General features: G+C 37.2%; 1 long non-coding RNA gene and 1 pseudogene across 3 annotated transcripts; one reads left to right on the forward strand and one right to left on the reverse strand.

The window, feature by feature from the left end:
* LOC126802333 (putative disease resistance protein At1g50180) lies at positions 1–6,673 on the forward strand (annotated as a pseudogene).
* A 2,541-nt stretch (positions 6,674–9,214) lies between these two features.
* On the reverse strand, positions 9,215–14,237 carry LOC126802347 (uncharacterized). 3 transcript variants are annotated; one of them, XR_007672940.1, is made up of 7 exons: positions 13,938–14,237; positions 13,667–13,853; positions 13,204–13,280; positions 12,829–12,897; positions 12,243–12,380; positions 10,224–11,098; positions 9,215–9,428 (listed from the first exon to the last, which is right to left on the reverse strand). It is a non-coding gene; the product is annotated as an uncharacterized LOC126802347 (long non-coding RNA). The 3 variants fall into 3 exon arrangements; XR_007672938.1 differs by lacking the exons at positions 9,215–9,428; positions 10,224–11,098 and having other exon boundaries at positions 11,480–12,380; XR_007672939.1 differs by lacking the exons at positions 9,215–9,428; positions 10,224–11,098; positions 13,667–13,853 and having other exon boundaries at positions 11,480–12,380.
* Between the last annotated feature and the right edge of the window lie 627 nt (positions 14,238–14,864).

Below are 14,864 nucleotides of genomic sequence, written 5' to 3' on the forward strand. Positions count from 1 at the left end.
AGAGAGAGAGAGAGAGAGAGAGAGAGAGAGAGAGAGAGATGGCTGAAGCTGTTGTTGCAATTGTGACTGAAGGGATCAAGCCCCTCGGAGAGTTCATCATTCAGCAAGGGAAGTTCTTGAGTGGAGTCGGCAATCAAGTTGAGCTGGCACAGGGCGAGCTACAATTGATGGGTGCCTTCTTGAAAGATGCCGATTCAAGAGCTGGAGACGAGGAAGTGATACGCAACTTGGTGAAGCAGATCAGAGATGTTGCTTATGATTTGGAGGATGTCATTGAATCTTTTGCCTTGAAAGTGGCTATCAGGAGGAGAGGAGGTACTGTGAAGATTGTTCTCAAAAGGTTTGCCTGCATCTTTCAGGAAGGAGTTCATCGATACAAGATCGGGTCCGAAATTGAGGATATTATGACCAAACTCTCTCATCTGAGGTCGAGTTTGCAAAGTTATAACATCAGGCAAACAAGTGCGAGTGAAAGAGCTGAAGCTTTTAAGAGGCGACGAGATCGGAGGCTAACATATGGTCATGAAGTTGAAAGTCATATTGTTGGGTTGGAGGAAAACACTGGTAAACTGGTGGAGGAGTTGGTGAGGGAAGGAAAGCGTCACCTTGTTGTTTCCATTTGGGGGATGGGCGGCTCCGGAAAAACCACTCTTGCAAAACAGGTTTTTCACCAAAATGTCGTTAAGCGTCATTTTGATTGTACTGCTTGGGTCTGTATATCTCAACAATGGGAAGGAAAAGATGTACTGGAAGAGATTTTAGTTAAACTGACTTCCCCAACTACAGAGAGAAGGAAAGAAATCTCCAAAATGAAAAAGGATGAAATAGCACAGGAGGTTTGTAGAATCCAACGAGAAAAGAGATGTCTGGTGATTCTTGATGACATATGGACTAAAGATGCTTGGAGTTCGATAAAAGCTGGATTCCCAATCAATGAAGAAACAGGGAGCCGGATGTTACTCACTACGCGCAAGAAAGAAGTTGCCTTAGTTGCATCCGGAATTGATCATATGCACCAACCCCAACCACTAGATGGAGAGCAAAGCTGGGAACTATTTCAAAAGATTGCTATGTTTGGAAGAGACGAAACAGGTATATATATTGTTTTCCCCACCTAACTAAACTTCTATCTATAGTTCTATACTTTCCTAGCTTTATTAAGGTGGAAAGTTTATAGGCACTAGTTACATCAATGATTCAATATAGAGATATTGTATAGGTTAGATATGTATAGCACTTGCAATTTGCAAGGAGCAATGGCTAAATTATCTCCCTCTTACTGACTCTGGAAACTTGCTTTATGCTGATAAATGAACAATTACAAGAAAGAAACTAATATGATAATTGGGTTTTTTTTCCAGACTCAGTTATTAATGAAAACAAAAAAGAATTAGGAAAGAAGATGCTCGGGCATTGCTCAGGTCTGCCATTGGCTATCCGTGTGCTCGCCGGGTTTTTAAGCCGACGAGAGAAAGTTGAGGAGTGGGAGTTAGTAAGTGGAAGTGTGGATAAATACATAATGAGAGGCACAAATGTCCTTGAAAGAGAAAACACAGGTCAAGATTCTGGTGTAGCAGGTGTCTTGGCATTGAGTTATGATGATTTACCACCTCAGTTAAAGTTCTGCTTTCTGTACTTGGCCCAATTTCCTGAGGATCATGAGATATCTGTTAATTGATTGAGTCAATTATGGATTGCCGAAGGGTTTATAACTTCAACATCAGATATGCATGGCTCAGTTGAAATAATGGAGGATGAAGCATATAGTTGGCTAGTTGAACTGGTAGAAAGATCCATGGTTCAAGTGGTAAACTACGGTTCAAGTGGGAAGGTGAAAACGTGTCGTCTTCATGATCTTATGCGAGACTTGTGCTTGCAAAAGGCTAAAGAGGAAAGTTTTCTTGATGTTGTTGACTTTTCTGTGGGCATGGTATCCGGTACAAGACTAAACGGTAAGTTTCGAAGACTTGCCATTTATTTGATCAGTGAACTTAAACAGGAGGAGTTCAGTAGTAGGGTTGGAAGAGATGACCGCATTAGGTCCATGTTATGTTTTAGCCGTGGGAGCCTTGGGAGTATCTTGAACAAAAAAGTAATGCGATCAATATTCAATGACTTCAAATTGCTTAGAGTCTTGAAGTTTGAAAATATCCTTGGCCCTGGGAGGAAGTTACCAAAAACAATTGGGGATCTAGTCCATTTGAGGTTTCTGAGTTTGAAAAATAGTATATTTGATGAGGTGCCATCATCAGTATCTAATTTGGTACTTTTGCAAACTCTAGACTTGGGTTCTTATTGGGTTGGGAATTCCAAAATCAGATGTGTGGTTTGTAATATGGAGCAACTGAGGCATTTGTATCTACCTGCTTATTTTTCGAGGGTTAAGAAAGAGTCACTATCAAGGCTGTGTAATTTGCAGACGTTGGTGAATATATCACTTGACAGGTGTGATTTGAATGATTTTGTTGAGTTAACCAAGCTCAGAAAACTTGGCATGTGTGCATCAAAATCTAGTGAGTGGGAAGAATTGAATGACGTGTTGATATCAAGAAATGTGACATATCAGCATCTTCAGTCGTTATCGTTAGCTGGATCCGATACTAACATACCAAGAGATATAGTATTAAGGTGTCCTTATCTCTACAAGCTGCGACTGCATGGAGAAATGAGAGAGCTACCAAGAGAGCTCCTGGGCTATCCAAACCTCACCAAGATAACACTCAAATTTACACATCTGAGGGACGACCAGATAGAAGTACTGGAGAAGCTGCCCAAGTTAAGGGTGCTTTGCCTCTGGCGTGGTTCTATCAGATCAGAAAGCATGGTTTTCTCTCAAGGAGGCTTTCCTCAGCTGGAATCTCTTACCCTGTGGAGTTTGGATTCCTTGAAGGAGTGGAAGGTGGAGAGAGGAGCCATGCCTTGTCTTCGCAGATTGAAAATTGAGATCTGCATGAAACTGGTGGAAGTTCCGGATGGGCTTCAGGATATTATTACCCTCAAGGAACTCTCGATTGACTGGATGCCCAGAAGATTCTGCAGTAGGGTTGGGGAAGGAGGAGAAGATTTCTACAAGATCAAACATGTGCCGTCTTATTATCACAAATATTCATGAAGACGATGAGCGAGAAATGGAGGAAGCAGCGGGCGCGTCTCAAATAGTTTCGGGTCAAGCTGGTGACATCTCTCATCAAGAATCAACTGTGGACGGTATGTGACTAATTGACTCAATCCTAATATAACCTTTTGTACATTTAATCTTGAAATCGTGTCATAACATTGTCTAACTTTGATTTATATATTCCTGCTGCTATTTCTTGATTATGAGCAGCTCCTCCTGCTGAGAATACAGACGAAATTCAAGCTTCCTCCCACTCCTATCTCCCTTGTTAACTCCCTACACTTGGGTCACCATAAGACCTCCGCAGCTTCACACTCACACAGGTATATGTCTCTTTCTGGTTTCTTTTCGTCTAATTCTATATATCACGGTATAATCTACTACTTTAGCTTGTGGTTTGGAGTGAGTTATGTTTACTTGTAATTTTTTTTTAGCGTCGGTGTTCATATTGAAACTTTATACTCATAATGATAGAAATATATATCCACTGTAGAATTAGTTTTCTGTTTATTAGGATATGTTTTGATTTTTCTATGCATAATGTAGTTGATCATTCCGAGCAACTTTTGGTTCCCACATGTGTATATATGGTTTTGCCAGCGGTATTTAATTTGCCACAATTTTTGCTCTTGTAGAGCTCGAAAAATATTGATGCAACTGCTGGAGGTTTGAGACTACATAATTTCAGATTGTGAGTTTGACATTATTGCCGCCGTTGAAGAACCAATTTGGCATGAAAAGGGAAGAGCTTACTATGAGTAGAAGGAAATGAGGTCGTGACTCTGGTCAGGTAAACCATGAAGCTATTTACTGTGGTAAAAGTAGTATTGTTCGTCATGATCTAACTGTTGGTTCTTGTGTACTAGGTTTATGTGTTTTCCCTGAAGAATAAAAAAATTGGTGTCAATACATTCAAAAATTACACCAAGCTCTTGGTTCAGGACACGGGCAAAACCTCACGCCTTTAAAAGAACGCTTTCGTAAGTGACATGATATCAAAGTAATTACAAGGGAGATTTTCCAGGTGACGTTCAAAGCTGCTTAATTTATTGTTTATTATTCACTGTTCTTGATATCTCCTAAATTTCAGTATCCTCTTTTCTGGTATTGTCTGAAACTTAGTACCAGAGACCCACAGTATCCTATGATAAGTAGACAATTCTATGGTGAATAGCCTGCTTAGTTAATCTGACTTCCATGACAATTGATGTGGTCAATTGCTTAGTAGTATTGTGGTTCTGGTGAGAAGGTTCCGTGTTAAATTAGAGATGTTTATACAGATGTGATATGTAGATTCTATATAGAGAGAGGCCGAACCAACAATAGTTGTATCTGAACTTGAGCTGATGAGAACAAATGATAGTTGCTTATATATTGCCTCTGTTTATGTAAGACAGTTATTCTGAATGTGTCTTAGTTAACTGTACTGGTTCAGAAGCAGAAGTGTTGTTCAAGAGCATTTTCTAGTTCCTGAACAAAGGGATCTTAATCATGAAAAACCAAGACTCTGCTGGAGACATATACACTCTGGAAGAAACAAAGGTCACAGTCTTGAACAATGCTATGATATTTGTATCCTTTTCAACACATGCCATGGCCTCAAATATAATAACACACACTAAAAATGTCTTACTTGACTATTTACTTCCTCTGTAAAATTGTTTCAGGTTGAACAGATTATCTACTTGAAAAGTTTCAACAAGCTTGACTAGAGCGCTCAAAATGTCATGAAGATTGAACATGTTTTTCTGAACTTTCCAACTCACGTGGCCTTCTTACTGTTGCATAGTTGGAAACATAGTTGCCACTATGTTTTCAATTACAATCAGCTACATCCATTGGCTGTCGCTACAAGAGCTTTTGCAACATCAATTGAATTCCTCTCCATTCCAAAAGCTCTACCTTCAAAGCTGGAGTTCGTCATCATCAGAGGAACACGTCTTCTGGCACCCTCCTCCATCTGATACTGTGACAATAAACACTGATGCAGCGTGGAATTCTGAATCTCTTAGCTGCAGCATTGCTGTGTTCTTCAAGATTCTCATGGGAACTTGGCTGGCGGTTTATCAAAAGTCAAAACAAACCAGGTTCAAACTCTCCGGCTGCTGAAGCCCTTTCTAATGAGCTTGGTCTCAGTCTAACATCCTCTTCCTCCCTTTCTTCTTTTCAGTTTGAGTTAGACTGTCTTGTCTTGACTGCAACTCTTTTAAATCCTCTCTTGGCAATTGATTTGCCAGCCTCTCCGATTGTTTCTCGCTCGCATTCGAGCTAGCTCTCGCTTTTTATATTGTGTGAACTGGCCCCTTATTATGTTTCCTAGCTTTCTAGTTTTCCTTTTCCTCCATCTGCTCACTTAGTTTCGAGGCCCCTATTTTGCCTCTGTTTCGTTTTTCTTGCTCTAATGTAATCGTTTCTCACCCAACAATAAATTGTCTTGTAGCTTCAACTATAATGAGTAGGGCTACTAATCAAACTCAAGCAGATGATTGGTAATTTATATTCTAAGAATTTTGTAATTAAGTTTCTTTTACAAGAATTATTGTTATTATATCTAAAACTCAAGTGTATTAACTTTCTGCATCAAAGTATAAATAGGAAATTTAAGAGGAGCTGAGCAATTTTTCCTGTTACAGAACTACCTTGTCAGGACAACATTACAACACCAACATTATATGATACCAAATCAGAGCAATGCCTATGGTACCCTTTTCAAATTCTTTGATGATTTTTTTTTTTGTAAAGGGGTTTCTTTGATGATTCTTTTTTACTCTTACCTGTTTGCGCTAATTTGATTTTAGGGTTTGGAAATTTATCATTCTGTTTCAGGAAAGTGAGAAGGTCAAGTTGAGAATTCAATAGAAGTAAATGAGTGCTGTAATTTTGCAAAAATGCATATATGCAGGACTACAAAATTAATGTAGAAATACAAGATATAACTCCATGCTAGAAGAACTGAGGAGTTCATATCATATGCTTAACTTTAGGTTTTTAACTTACAAGGAAGTTCTGGACTGCTTGAAATATATATGACAATAGATGGATGTGTGCGATATGCCTGTCTAAATCCGGGTTTCCCATTTAGGACAACCGAGATAGACACACTAGTAGTTTTGCGAAGGGTCAGTACACTTGATACCAACCAGCATCAGAACCTGTCTCAAGTACTGCAAAGTCAAATCTTTGTTCACTTAGGACAGAATGGAAACTAATGCAGGGTTGATATCATAATAAAATTTAGGTTACTCACCTCGCATTGAGACCAGAACCTCAATGGAAACCAATGCAGTTTTATGTTCTGGATCTTATTAAGCTCCGATGTACGTCTACTCATGAGTTTTGCTTAAAAATATGCTTTCTATGTTTACCCTGGTTTCCTGAAGATTATCACGTAGTAGTGTAAAGATTGACTCAATTATTATTGACTGCAGGAGATATTATATCTTTTATATGAGAAATGCAAGTTCAGTGGAGACAATGGAAAATATACCATACAGTCAAATAAGTGGGATGGTGAAGACGGAAGAAAGACTTGCCGGCTCCATCATCTTATGTGAGAATTGTCCTTACACCTTGTTAAAGGCTATAGAGGAGAATTTCCTCCAACAATTAAATTGTGGTTATCATATGGCAACATTCAAAGTTTATGATTAAACCATTATTTTGTCCTATCCTTGGATGTGGTTATGCATGGAACAACTTAATTATCAATTAAGTAAGGTTTGATTCCTGAAGAAGCCAACCCGTGGCTTTCATCTCCAAATATCGTATATCACTAGGTGGATAGCCCGCGGCTAGCCGCGTGTACAAATAGCTTTTAATTGGAATTTGGATAATCAGTTCTGACCATAGGACTTGAATCTCTCATATATCATTCAAGCAATGTTTCCTTCCAAATACTTTATAGCTTCAAAGCTCTGTAGCATGCTGAATTGAAATGTCAATACCAGAGGTACCCAAGACTTAACTACAAAAGGATAGGTCAATCTGAGTGCGTAAGTGGAGTTTAATCTTCTATCCTCTATCAAAACAAAACAGAACTACAACAGAGTGATTTACAACTACTTCAAAAGTGGCCTATTTATAGCCAATACCCAATATGACATTAGCATTCGAACTATATTATCATCAACACAATTTGACTTAAGAAATTTCAACACTTGTATGATTTCTAACACTAATTGTCAACCATATAAAAGGTCAAAATTACACTCAGAGTCACAGTGACAGAAATTACCGAGCTCTAGAAAGAATAAGTTCAGAGGTTCAAACTAAGGGTCAGCAATGGGTCGGGCCCACTACAACCGGGCTCAAGCCGGACTTTGATGATTTTTTTCAATTTTTCAGGCCGAGCTGGGTTTATTAATAAAATTGAGGCCCACTACCCACGGGCTGGGTTTTTTGAATGGGTCGGACCGGGCCGAGCCCATTATATTTTTGTGTAATGTATATTTTTTATAAAAAGAAAAAAAAAGATATGGTAATTATTTAACTAAACATAGTACAAAAAATAAGAAATATAACTAAATAATTTAACTGATTAACATATACCACAAATAAATATATATAAAATTATTAATTTTAAAAATAAATAGCCTTTAAACGGGCTTTTGATCAGCTTTTTAGGGCCGGACCGCCCATGGGCTTTTAGGCCCACTGACCAAATATGATGACCCTTAGCTCAACCAAATTCCGTGAGTAATCAACCAAACAAAGTGTTGACAACAGGCCAGGATTACAATTTTCAATCAAGTTAGAATCATATAACATATATATAGAACAAAAAATATTTTAAAAAAAACAGCGATTAAAATGACTTGAACATCATACACCTTAAATAAATCTCAGCATCAAAGTAATTACTAAATCCATTTGGGAACTGAATATCAGTGATGATGACTTTGAACTCAGTTTACAATGTTCTTTAACACTTGCTATGTTTCTTTTTCTAAAAAATTGTTTATCGATTGGGGATGTTGTAGGAAATAGCTTCATGGTCTCCCTGTTAACTGCATGATTATATTTGTTTACTGTGAATAGGATATCATGGTCTGAGACGAAGCGCTCCAACACCACAATGAATCTCCTCACCAAGACAGAACAACCATAGATTGTGATAATTAGCAAATAAAAATCCTAAAAAAGTTAATGAAATATCCAATTCATCAAGAGAATCCTTTGTTCATCTCTAGGCACTGACATAAGAGAACCGGTAATTAGAAATTTGTTCAACTGATTCCTGCTTCAATCAAACAACTAGAACAAATTTTCAATTATATACTACGATCACATATGAAATAACTCTAGATGATTATATCGCCAATTTAATGGCAAGAAATTCTGAAATGACTATGTCAATAGTTCTAATTATTGGGTCCAGAAACAGTACACATGAATCTCATATATCAATAATTGTTCACATATGCGACTGAATTCACTACACAATGACAGTGAACGCAATATGCAATGTTCATAATCTGATACCAAACAGTCCAGCATCTAGAAACAAAGCGTTTAAACAATCCAAACATCAATGCACTTGCAAAGAAATTAAAGTCAATATTTTGACAAAGGCCCATAAAAAAACCAGTGAATTACATAAACAATGAATCAAATACTCAAAACAGTGATCAAAAGAGCAAGTGGTGCACCTCTAATATACCGAAAGTTAGATTTCATGAATCCAGATTTGAACATGTACGTAAAGATGACTACGATTGATGTTTTCTAATTGCAAGCCCAATGAGAGAGAAAAAGAAGATGGTAGAAGATCATTAACTACTAAGGTATCTAGCCATCCCCACCATCATAAGCATCGCTAAATCTTTGAGCAGCCGATATCCACCGCTTCAGGGTGAAGAGAAAAAAGACTGTCATAGCCACGTAGGTTGATATTTACTTAGTAGATAATAATGACAGTGTTGTGATAAAGATAAATAGACGGGGCAAATTGTCTTTCCGCTATCAACTTGCCGATGAACAGTGCATTCGGAAATAGCATATAGGAGATCGTAAGCTTTAAACATCCTACTGTACTTATGGAATTTATGTAGTTTTTCTTTCCGGCCGGGTCTAAGACCGCAGGTTCGCGCCGGCGGTCCAACAAAGAGGTGAAGTGGTGGTGGCTAATACCCGAGGCATAAACGAAGCATTTTCTACGGGATCCCGAAACCACTGGCATCTTTCCTATTATGGATCTTCGTGAGATAGCCCGGGAAAGCGCTGGCAACAATGGTTCCACAGCATGCTCCTCGCTGCCCTATGGGGGGCAATACTATCTTTCCCAATTAAGAGCCCGAGCCCGTCGTTGTACCTAGAGCTGGATTCGGTGCCAACGGTTCGGTTTATGAGCACTAACCGAAAACCGACACCGAATTTTCGGTTTCATGTTTTCCAAAACCGAAACCGAAAAATATACATAGAAACCGCGGTTTCGGTTAACCTATAATTCAGTTCGGTTTCGGTTTTGTTTCGGTTACAAAACCTAATATCCTTATTGACATTTCATACTTGACTAGTGAAAATAAAAAGATTAAAAGTGAAGGAGTAAGCTACAAGTTCAATACTTTAATTAAGTTATATTCACCAAATATCAAAAACTCAAATATTAAGTAAACAAAAATAGTGTTTTGCTAAAACACAACAAGTTAACCAAAATAAACATTAAACCCCATGAGTTTCATCACCGGATGTTCAGACTTGTCTTAACATGAGGGCTAGTTGACAAAACCCAAAAATATTACATTAGATCTCTGCATGCATAATTGTACACATACAAAAATCAAAATCATATATTACCTTGTACAAAATCACATATCTATACATGTATATATTTATTACCAAATTTATGTTTTACATAAGCATCCAATCGATTACATATGTTCATCAAATACAAGTTATAACCTTAAATGTCAATTGTCGGTTCGGTTCGATTTCCACCGGTTTTTTGAAAGCATGAAACCGATAACCGGCACCAATTACTCAGTTCGGTTTGGTTTCCGACACCGACGCGGTGATTCCGTTCGGTTCCGGTTTCTCGGTTTCGGTGCGGTTCGGTTATGGCCGGTTTCGGTTTTTTCAGTGTCAAAAAGTCCAGCCCTAGTTGTACCCCAGCGTGTACTGTAGCGATACTGTAGCTACACTGTTTAAATTGCAATCGGCATATAATATATAAAAAATAAAAGTATATACTATGACGGGCGTTTTCAAGCCTTATTTTTTATATTGTAACACAGTATTATCCCCAAAAAAGCTTTTTTTTTTTTACCGCCGCGCAAAGAAAAAAAATTCTGTCACTGTAACCCAGCACGTACTGTAGCTACACTGTTTTAATTGCAACTGCCAAAAAAGTATTTTAGCTCAACACGTTACTGTAGCTACACTGTTTAAATTGCAACCGGCATATAATATATAGAAAATATATATCATCACATGTATAATATACTAGAGTTTTTTTTTCTTGTTATATGCTGGGTGTATCCGGTTCAATATGATCTCTGTAGCTCCCACTCATCCTATGGTTGATAATTCTCCCTAATCACTTGCAGGCGTTTACCGGGGATGTTATTATGTTCTAGTCTCAAGATTTTATAAAGCAAGGAACTTGTTGGAGCAAAGTTTGTGCCAGATTCAGGGTTCGGTTCCAGAGATTTTGGTGACAGAGGTTTGTCAAATCCCTACTCAGAAATGTAGATGCCCTCTGAAATATAATAGAGAAGAAGAAAAGGGAAAGACGTAGAAGAAAGTAGAATACAGTATAAGAAAGTAGGACAAAATCGGTAATGAACAGTGTCCCTGCTTTTTGAAAAACAACTTATCGGTTAATTGGATAACCTCTATGGATTGACCGTCCCTTGCTTTTCCGGATCCGCACTCTCTCTCTCTCATCGCAATAGAAACTAATTTCGTCGAAAAGATGAAGTGGCCTTCGTCTCAGCTGCCAACCCGATCAAGTTCTCCCTCTCCTCTCTCTGTCAGTGTACTCTATTTTTAAAAGAAAAAAATTGGAAGCGAGACATGTAGAAAGGAAAAACACACGCGTCATTAACAAATTGAAGCATGCCGGAGCCCAAACAAAAAGCCACGTAAATAGTAAATTAATTAATAGGTAAATACTATTCGGTACTGTTTCTAATTGTAGCTACGTCACTGTTTCAAACTGTAGCACGGCATTGTTTCTATACTGTTCCAAACCTACCGGCCGAGTAATATAGTGAAATGAAATATAACTATGCAGTGTGCCCGCGCTTTGCTGTGGGTGTAAAATAGACTAATACTGACAAATCAACTGGATTTGATGGAAGTCACTAATTTCCAATGTACACGAATTTAAGTCAAAACATTATCTGCCTCAATGAATTAGAATAATAAACCCAAAACAATTGCATCAAATTCACATCTAAAATTACCATTGAGAAAGAGCAGCAAATGAGCTCTCTTAAGTCATTCTGGGTATTCAGGGGTGATAGAAGAATTATACAGAAGAACGTCGACCATAAATTACATCAATGGCGAAAAATAAGCAGCAAAACTGATGCATAATTGTTATCACTCATAGCATAGAATTCAAGAAAAGAACTGTAGTGTGACTACAGTGCCAAATTTCAGTTCATCACTCACTTGGATAATGAATCTATCAGTGTAACAAACGCTTCAACTTACACTTGCAATTAATCACGATGCACTTTGAGAACATTACGATTTACTCTACCAACTAATTTCCTATCTGTCACAGATCAACAGAGATAGATAACCAATCAACTTTTTACATAAGTGGTAATAAGATATATTTAGCTACTGCAATTTTAGTAGCCATCAAAATTTAAAACTGTAGACGAATCTGAAGCAAATAGACAGTAACATTGTCGATCAGTCATGAATATGATCAATATTATTTATTATCTTTATCAGTCATGATCATATTTTTTCAATAATATGATCAAAATGTTTTCAACTGATCACGGTGATAAAAATATGTTCAATATGTTTTTACTCTATTATCTTTATCAGTCGCACTATTAGATCAATTTTCTACTGAACTTTGGTTTAGCAGTTTGCTTCGCATTTAGTCTACTCTACGCAATGTGCATTCCCATGATAATCATATACACAGTAATAGGGCACACACCTATACAGAGCAACCCATGTTGTCGATCTTGAGAAAAAGCTTAATATAAACTGGACCTTTATCCTAACTCAGGAAAACTCCTTGATATCTTGCACCATTTGATCAAATGGAAATGCCAGGCAAACAAACACGCAATAACTGATACAATAAAAGGAGAAGATAACAATATAAATCTAGAATATATGAAAGAAAAAAGAAATTAAAGTGAACATAAAATTTATATGTTGTTCTTCAATCAGTTGAAACCAGTGCAATCGATCTTACCCCAATAAAACAAACAGTTTTTTTTTTTTTGAAAATATATAACAAGGAAATAATTACCCGATTATTGGAAACTATGATGAAGCTGCAAACAATAACGAAATTCTCTCAGAAGTACCAATTCAATTCAAAGTCTAATGAAATTGGGTAAAATTATAAGATCAGGGTTTTGCAAAAAGTTACCTTTACAATTTGACAATTTCATGCATATGGGAAACCCCATTTGAAATAATTCTTTCATCTCATAGATAAATAACAGTGCAAGGGAATGGAAATATCAATGGCTGAAACTATAAAAAGATTAAAACTTTAACCTCCACATTACCTTTGACTCGAGCAAAACTCTTTTTAGTCTTTTCACATAAATCAAGCCCCTAGCAGATTCAAATAAAATCTGCAAAACAAAAAAACAATTATATAGAGATAATTAATCTCACTTGTATTTGTCACATTGATGAATGATACCAAAATATTCTTAGTCATTTCATTAATTTGTCCCAGCTTCAAAGCAAATGAATAACATACTTTGAGAGAAAAATTCAGGAACAAATTTAATCAAAAACGTACATTGACAATACAAAAAATGAAAGTAAGACCAAGAATAAATTTAATTAAACCAAGATTATTGTACATCTGCTTTAGACAGCTTGAATTTACTATTTACTCATCAGCAGACTGTTGAACTCATGGCTATTCTAACCTGAACAACACATGATGATGGCGAGGTCGAATTGTGCCAAGTCAGTCCACTGTACTAAGCTGTTCTTAAAATAAAACCTGCGACAAAGAAAACAACATTATAGGATCCATCAAAGTAGGTAAAGATTGATGAGAATTGCATAAGCCAGAACCTATCTTACAGAGAAAAGAAGACATCAAAACAGAGTTTTAACCATGAAAGGGAGAGTTAGGATGAAGTGATCGAAAAACATGTTTTTACAGAACTCTTAGCCCGGGAAAATCCCATATCCAGACTCCAAATCCAATCATAAACCACGAATGTCATTTCAATTTGAAAAATTCATTCCCACAACCCATATCCCGTCACAGAAACCAAATAACAAAACAAAATCAATTATAAGAAATATAGGAAGAAACCAGAAGAACAAATCCAAACAATATGTGAGGAACCAAGAACAAATCAAAACAGATAGATTGAGAACCTGAATAGAGGGAAATCCGCACCTATGCGAACTCTTTCACCTCTTCAGATCTCTATCGTTTCCCACATGTATCTCTACTTCTACAAATCCTATAGCAGAAAGCTACGAATTCTATGACTGCACAACCACACTTAAGATGAAAGAAAGAGGCAGAGACTTAATCTGAGGCGGGGCACTGACTTGTCGGCTGTAGAAGAAAGTAGAAGAAGAAAGGAGTAGACCAGTGAGTGGTAAATACCTTATGTAAATAAAGAAAGCCAAACAAAACTACCTGTAGAAATTCGCCAAGAAGAAGGTACTCTGTCCTCTTCTCTTCTCTTCTCTTCTGTTGCAGACCAAACTCCCTTCTCTTTCTATTCTCTTTCGTCTCGGCACACACCTGATCTCGCTCTATGCTGCGCTGGATGATCACCAAATCTCTGAAAAATCACGTTTTCCTTCCTCTCTATTTCAGTTTGATTTGTGATATTCAACCGACGTGAAAACAGAGATAGAGATAAGGGCGACTTGTACAGGGAGAGGACTCTAGAACAGGCCGAAACATCCCAGCCCTATTAAAGACCCATCACTGTACATACTGTAGCTATTGTACCTAAACTGACCGAGCTATAATATATAGTAAATATATAATGGCACGAAACAGTTCATCATGCATGTGTGTGCATTCGAATTGAACACGGCTTCAAAGTGTGGGAGACCCTAAGTCGTCGATGCACCAAATTTCCCTAGATGCTTCATTGGCCTCAATGCCATTACTGGTTTTATAAAGCCTATTATTTAGGTAAAATAGGAGAAAGACCCTCATACGCTAAATATACATAAAAAAATATTTCATTCTCACATTGAATCCAAAGATATTTTGTGGATCGATTCAACCAAACTCGTGAACATCTTAGCTATTTTATGGTGCTGATTGTTTTGTTAACATGTGGGTTACATGTTATGTAATTATCCACTACTTATGTCGCTTATGCTAGAAAAACAAAGCACCTAGTCCGGGTTTAATTCTTCGTAGGTGAAGATGATTTGGAGCATATTATATGAGATCTATGATGGGCTACATAACCCTTTATAACAACCTAATTGGTCTTACGAAAAATTGATTGTGATGATAGTCTTGATATTTGGTAATGCACTTCAAACTTCCGTATTAGGGTTATGCAATTTTTTCATACATCGTTACTTATTCAACTATGCT

The sequence above is a fragment of the Argentina anserina genome, chromosome 7, assembly GCF_933775445.1.
Source record: "Argentina anserina chromosome 7, drPotAnse1.1, whole genome shotgun sequence".
NCBI classification, from domain to species: Eukaryota; Viridiplantae; Streptophyta; class Magnoliopsida; order Rosales; family Rosaceae; genus Argentina; species Argentina anserina.